Source organism: Bos indicus, chromosome 1 (genome assembly GCF_029378745.1).
Source record: "Bos indicus isolate NIAB-ARS_2022 breed Sahiwal x Tharparkar chromosome 1, NIAB-ARS_B.indTharparkar_mat_pri_1.0, whole genome shotgun sequence".
In the NCBI taxonomy this organism is placed as follows: domain Eukaryota; kingdom Metazoa; phylum Chordata; class Mammalia; order Artiodactyla; family Bovidae; genus Bos; species Bos indicus.
Genome location: NC_091760.1, coordinates 9,964,671 through 9,971,916, shown reverse-complemented (window position 1 = coordinate 9,971,916; position 7,246 = coordinate 9,964,671). Strand labels below are relative to the sequence as shown.

Sequence of the window (7,246 nt, the reverse complement as noted above, 5' to 3'; positions counted from 1 at the left end):
AGTAGGGTTGAGAGTCCTTCACTGGACAGATGACAAACCTGGGAAATAAGTATTGTTTAAAGGGGAGAAAATTGGACTTAGAACCAGATAAGTTGTCAGAGTCCCAACCAGTAATTACAAGGTTGTTACATCAGTTTCCTACTTTCAAATGATTATAAAATCTTGTTTGTATGGTTGTGAAGGCTAAATGAAATAATGTGTGTAAAATGCTTAGCACAGATTTTCAATCACTATAGAGGATAAGTATCTCAAAAATGGGAAGATCGCATTTTACTGAGGACCACAGGCTGAAGATGATCCAGGGTCTAAGGAGATTTCATCTAAGGCCTGTTTATCCAAGAGGATTTGTCTTTTCCGATCACTCCTGCAAAGAATCTGCCTGCTGATGCAGGAAATGCAAGAGACGCAGGTTTGATCTCTGGGTCAGGAAGATCCTCTGGAGGAAGAAATGGCAACCCACTCCAGGATTCTTGCCTGGAAACTTCCATGGACAGAGGAGCTTGGCAGGATGCAGTCCATGGGGTTGCAAAGAGTCAAACATAACGAAGCACATACACGCATACACACACACATACACACAGCCACCTGTATAGAATCACATAAAACATAGGGATTAAAGAAAAATAAAGTGTGATATGTCCAGACAAAGAGGAGAGAGAAAGAGAAAAGATGTAAGACTTCACTTTGGATTTCTAGCCAACTAAAAGAAATGAAGGAGACATTACTGCATATAAAGTGAATTAGAATTCTTAAAAAGGAGCCTCAGCTAAGCTTATTTGCACAAATCTCTTGCCACTAAATGCAAAGAGGTTGAAAACTTCTTCACTTTTTCCAATCCTGTTTGAAAAAACCAGAAAGAATTAGAATAATTACATCAATTTATACGATTCTCATCAATAGGAAGTAACAAATTAGTTCCTGGTTGGAAAAATATGAACTTGGGGAGAAGACACCTTGCCATTTTATTTTATTTACTTTATTTTTTAATCTATGCTACTGCTATCGCATTTTATTTTTTATTTGTTTATTGCCACACTATGAGGCATATGGGATCTTAGTTCCCAGCCCAGGGATCAAACCTGTGTGCCCTGTATTGGAAACAGAGTCTTAACCGCTGGACCACCAGGGAAGTCCCATCATTTTACTTTACTGTTTGTAATAGCAAAGGGCTGGAAGGAAGAGTCCAATGTGAGCTGCTGTCTTTAGGAAGACAGGTTTTAAAGTGTTTAGAATAAATTAATTTCATAGCTTGAAATTCTGAAAGAGAAAATGTTTCAAGAGAAGAGATAAACTTTAAAATGCTCTAAGTCTAATTCTAATAACAGATATTATCAATTCTAAAATAAAGGGAGATGAATATTTACAAATGGTATCTCTATAATGAAGTTACAGAAATAAAATAACATAATATGTTTAGACTTTAGAACCAGGCTGTCTAAGTTTAAATGATAATTATTGCATTCACTCATGGAGAGATATTGTCAAGTTAAACCTCTCAATGTCTGTGGGAGAAAGTGAAAGTATTAGTCACTCAATGATGTCTGACTCTTTGTGATCCCAAGATCTATAGCCCACCAGGCTCCCCTGTCCACGGAATTCTCCAGGCAAGAATACTGGAATGGGTAGCCATTCCCTATCTTTCTAAGAAGGAAAAGATATACTTTTATCTACATTTTAGGGTTTAGTGAGAATAAAACGAGTAAAGAACTTACCAGAATACCTGTTTCATATGTAGAAAAAAATAAATTATAGGCATTACTATTAGTTTTCAGCTTCATTTCTATGTCTCTCTATTCATGACACTGACCAGGCAGAGGACCTGGTTTTTGGAATAGATTTATTCTGCCTTCTCTTTCTGTACAGTCATTGTAAGCAAACAGCCTGTGGTAAACTCTGGGAAGCCTCAAGGTATTACTTAAAAGAAAAAGTAGTAGGATACAAATACCAAATAACGTTATAAAATTACTAAATATACACTAAGATGGTCAAAAGCAGGACATAACCCAATAGAGCAGGGTCATACAGACCGTATTTTTTCCATTACAACAATATGATGAACTGGAAAAGGATAAACATTATATTCAGTAATGTAACACTGAGGGATAAAAAGAAGGGCTGATTTATTCTCATTTTTCTTGTGAATTATTTGATAAGAATAATCTGCAGAAGGAAATAGATAGGAATGAGCATAAACTCAAGATAAAGAAACATTGAATAAGCAAGTATCTCCGAAGCTTTAAACAGATAAAAGTCTTAGGTTTAGAATAAATAATATATGACTTGATCAAGTTTTTTTACAAAAATGCGGACATTGAAAAGGTTTTGGAAAACTGGAAAAAAAATTCCTAAATATCCTCCAGCATTCCAAAAGGAAAAAGTGAGTCCCACACTTGCCAGTATCGTGTTTGTGTGTTAAGTCATTTCAGTTATGTTTGACTCTTTGTGATCCCATGGACTGCAGCCCTTCAAGCTCCTCTGTCCATGGGATTCTTCAGGCAAGAATACTGGAGTGGATTGCCATGCCCTTCTCCAGGTACCAGTATTAATAGTGGTGATAACAGTAATTGTGGTGACTGAGTGAATGAGTGAGTGAAAATCACTCGGTTGTGTCTGACTCTTTGTGACCCCATGGACTATACAGTCCATGGAATTCTCCCAGCCAGAATACTGGAATGGGTAGACTTTCCCTCTCCAGGGGATCTTCCCAACTCAGGGATCAAAGCCAGGTCTCCCACATTACAGGCAGATTCTTTACCAGCTGAGCCACAAGGGAAGCCCAAGGATACTGGAGTGGGTAGCCTATCCCTTCTCCAGTGGATCTTCCCGACCCAGGAATTGAACCGGGGTCTCCTGCATTGCAGGCAGATTCTTTACCAACTGAACTAGGAGGGAAGCCCAGCAATTGTGGTAGTAGCACCAATAGCAGCAGTAATAGTAGTTGTTGTTCAGTCACTGAGTCATGTTCGACTCTTTGAGAACCTATCCACTGCAGCATGACAGGCTTCCCTGTCCTTCACTGTCTCCCTGAGCTTGCTCAAACTCATGTCCATTGAGTCAGTGATGCCATCAAACCATCTCATCCTCTGTCACCCCCCTTTTCCTCTTGCCGTCAATCTTTCCTAGCATCAGGGTCTTTCCAGTGAGTTGGCTCTTTGCATCAGGTGGCCAAATTATTGGAGCTTCAGCTTCAGTATCAGTCCTTCCAATAAATATTCAGGGTTGATTTCCTTTAGGATTGACTGGTTTGTTATCCTTGCTGTCCAAGGAACTCTCAAGAGTAATAGTAGTAGTTAATATTAATTGCATACTTGCTATGGACTAACTATGTACATGAAATACTTATATCAATTTTAACTTCAAAAATGATATATGTATGTGTTATTATTATTAATACTTTACATATAAGAAAAGGCTCAAAGAAGTTAGGTAACATGGCAAGGTCATGGAGCTATGTAACTGTGGAACAGAAATGGAACACAAGCAATCTGACTCAGGCATTCTTGTTTTATTCTAGTCCTCCTCAGTACTGAACACAGCACATTTATAAGTGTGTGTATCTTTTGTTTCCAGAAGCATTGTTATAGATACCTAATATAAATAATATGTAGGCTTTACTTTAAACATAGTTTTGAGAGAAATAGGATATATAGTAACTTTTCAAGCTGTCTGATCTGTTTCTTGCTAAGAAATAATAATAACAATCTGATATTTGGTAAAGGTTTGACGTGCATGACCAAGCATTAGCCTGGTGTCTTTATTGAATTATATGTTGTTTTGTTTTACAACTAGTTGCTTTATGACTCCTTTGCATTTTTCTAACAAAAACTGATGGCGAAATAGTGATAAATTGGGATGATCTAGCATTTACCAAAGTTGATGCTTCAGCTTATTTGTTGCTCATATAAAGACTATAGTTGTAATAAAAGAGCTCCACACACTTCTTAGATAAAGTAGTTGATGATACAGAGACTCAGTTCAGTTCAGTTCAGTTGCTCAGTCGTGTCTGATGCTTTGTGATCCCATGAATCGCAGCACACCAGGCCTCCCTGTCCATCACCAACTCCTGGAGTTCGCCCAGACTCACATCCATCGAGTCAGTGATGCCATCCAGCCATCTCATCCTCTGTTGTCCCCTTCTCCTCCTGCCCCAAATCCCTCCCAGCATCAGAGTCTTTTCCAATGAGTCAACTCTTCACATGAAGTGGCCAAAGTACTGGTGTTTCAGCTTTAGCGTCATTCCCTCCAAAGAAATCCCAGGGCTGATCTCCTTCAGAATGGACTGGTTGGATCTCCGTGCCCTCCAAAGGACTCTCAAGAGTCTTCTCCAACACCACAGTTCAAAAGTATCAATTCTTTGGCGCTCAGCCTTCTTCACAGTCCAACTCTCACATCCATAGATGATCACAGGAAAAACCATAGCCTTGTCTAGCTGGACCTTTGTTGGCAAAGTAATGTCTCTGCTTTTGAATATGCTATGTAGGTTGGACATAACTTTCCTTCCAAGGAGTAAGCATCTTTTAATTTCATGGCTGCAGTCACCATCTGTGGTGATTTTGGAGTCCCAAAAAATAAAGTCTGACACTGTTTCCACTGTTTCCCCATCTATTTCCCATGAGTGATACAGAGACTAGGGAACTACTATTATATTAGTGAAAATGTTAGTTTCTCAGTTGTGTCCGACTCTTTGCTATCCCATGGGTTCTCCAGGCAAGAATACTGGAGTAGGTAGCCATTCCTTTCTCCAGGGGATATTCGTGACCCAGGGATGGAACCTGGGCCGCCTGCATTGCAGGCAGATTCTCTACCATCAGAGCCACCAGGGAAGCCCAACTATTTAGTTGTCTATTTGCCTTCTTGTTTTTAAAAACTGTTTTCCTTCTTTCTTTTTCTACTTACCTTGAAGTCAAAGGATCTCTTCCAGGTAAGTTTTAGGAGGCCTGACTTTTCTATGAGTGTGGGAAATTGGATATAGAATTCTAAGCTGGCACGGTTTTAATTTATCGATGTTAAAAATGCAACTCTTAGCTTCATTAATATCTGTTGAGAAGAATGCAATTATTTTCATGCTTATTCATGTGAAGGTAATGTGTCCTTTCTCTCTGAATTCTTTTAAAATTTATTCTTTATAATTGTTCTTAGTAATTTGATAATAAGGCTCAATGGTTTTCCCTTCCTTTCTACCTTTCTCCCTTCTCCCTTTCTTTCTCTGTGCAGGATGCATTTTGTGCACTGAACACAGAAAAAAGTCTTCAGGCTTGCATAACAGTTTCTTCTTTCCTTTTTCTGTGTGTGTATGTTTACCCTGCTTAGTGTTTGTTGACGTTCTTGGAAATGTGGGTTGTTAGTTTTCAGCAAATTTAGAAAAAAAAGATGGCTATTATTTCTTTAAATATTTTTCTGGCTCTCTTCTCTTTGAGGCACTTTTATTACACAGATGTTAAATCACTTAATATTGTTCCAAAAGTCCTTAAGTCATTCATTTTTATTAGCCTTTTCTCTCTGCATTTCATCTTGGATGGATTTTATTACTATTTCCACCTTTTAAGTCTCAGCTTTTCTCCTCTTTTCTTCTCATCATGTTTTTTTTTTTTATTTATTTAAATAGTGGAGTACTTGAATATCATTATAAAAGGTTTTTGGACGTGCTTGACTGCTAAATACATTATCTCTGACGTTTTAAAATTCAAATTCTTTTTTTTTTTAATTGTAGTATAATTGCTTCACAATGTTGTGTTGGTTTCTGCTGTATAGCAACATGAATCAGCCTGAAGTATACATCAGTCCCCTCCCTGTGGAGCCTTCCTCGCATCCTGCCATCCCACCCATCTCGGGTATCACAGAGCACCAGGCTGAGCTCCCTGTGTTATACAGCAGCTTCCCATTAGCTAGCTATTTTACATATGCTATGTATGTGCTTTAACGCTGCTCTCTCAATCTGTCCCACCTTCTTCCCCCTAGCCCCATGTCCACAAGTCTGTTCTCTGTCTACATCTCTAGTCCTGTCTTGAAAATAGGCTCATTGGTACCTCTTTTCTAGATTCCACACACATGGGTTTAATATAATTTTACAGTTATGACAAGGCCATTGGATCAGAAGACAGCTGTCATTGAAAAGAGAGTTTGCTGTATTCACAGTCTCAAGAGGAAGAGGCACATCCCATTCCATGAGGGGCCTCACAGGGTCAGTCACAGGGCACAGAGAATGAGGGGAAAATGTGGGCACTTTTATTGTGGTTTCTGTAGGAAAGCACAGTGGAGGAGGTGTAAGAAGGCTTGAGGATGGCTAGTTTGAATAATTTAAGCTAGTTTTGGTACATACCTGGCCCTGGGTTTTTTATTAGGGCAGTGAGATAATGGCCCTGAGAGAGCCTTTTGCCAACAAAGGTCCGTCTAGTCAAAACTATGGTTTTTCCAGTAGTCATGTATGGATGTGAGAGTTGGACTGTGAAGAAAGCTGAGCACCGAAGAATTGATGCTTTTGAACTGTGGTGTTGGAGAAGACTCTTGAGAGTCCCTTGGACTGCAAGGAGATCCAACCAGTCCATCCTAATTGAAATCAGTCCTGAATATTCATTGAAAGGACTGATGCTGAAGCTGAAACTCCAATACTTTGGCCACCTGATGCAAAGAACTGACTCATTAGAAAAGACCCTGATGCTGGGAAAGATTGAAGGCAGGAGGAGAAGGGGATGACAGAGGACAAGATGGTTGGATGGCATCACCGACTCAATGGACATGAGTTTGAGCAAGCTGTGGGTGTTGGTGATGGACAGAGAGGCATGGTGTGCTGTAGCCCATGGGGTCACAAAGAGTCGGACATGACTGAACGACTGAACTGCACTGAAATGAGAGAGCCTGAGAAAGAAGCTGGTTGGGGTGTGAACTCAGGATTTGCTAGTTTGTATGTGAAATGTGTGTTTCAAGATGAGTCTTTTACTATCGTCAGGAATTGGCTGACTCCCAGAGGGGGAGTCCCTCCAGGGTCAGCAAGGCCCCAGGACATTAAAGCACCAAATAGAGAAACTAGAAAATGTGGTTTTAAGATATCTCTGCATCCACATTTATATGGATTGATTTTTCTCCTAGCTGTGGGAGTATCTCCCTGCTTCTTGGAATGTTTAGTGCTTTTTGATTAGATGTTGACTATTGTGAAATCGGATGGTTGAGTGTCTGGAATTTTTTTAATGTTTCTTTAAGAGTGTGACTTTTGTTTTGGTAGGCAGTTCAAGTACTTGCAGATTTGTTT

General features: G+C 39.4%; 1 non-coding gene across 1 annotated transcript; it reads right to left on the bottom strand.

Annotated features, from left to right (window-relative positions):
* Nucleotides 1-1,780: 1,780 nt before the first annotated feature.
* On the bottom strand, nucleotides 1,781-1,903 carry LOC139185338 (small nucleolar RNA SNORA51). Its single transcript, XR_011568965.1, has one exon. It is a non-coding gene; the product is annotated as a small nucleolar RNA SNORA51 (small nucleolar RNA).
* Between the last annotated feature and the right edge of the window lie 5,343 nt (nucleotides 1,904-7,246).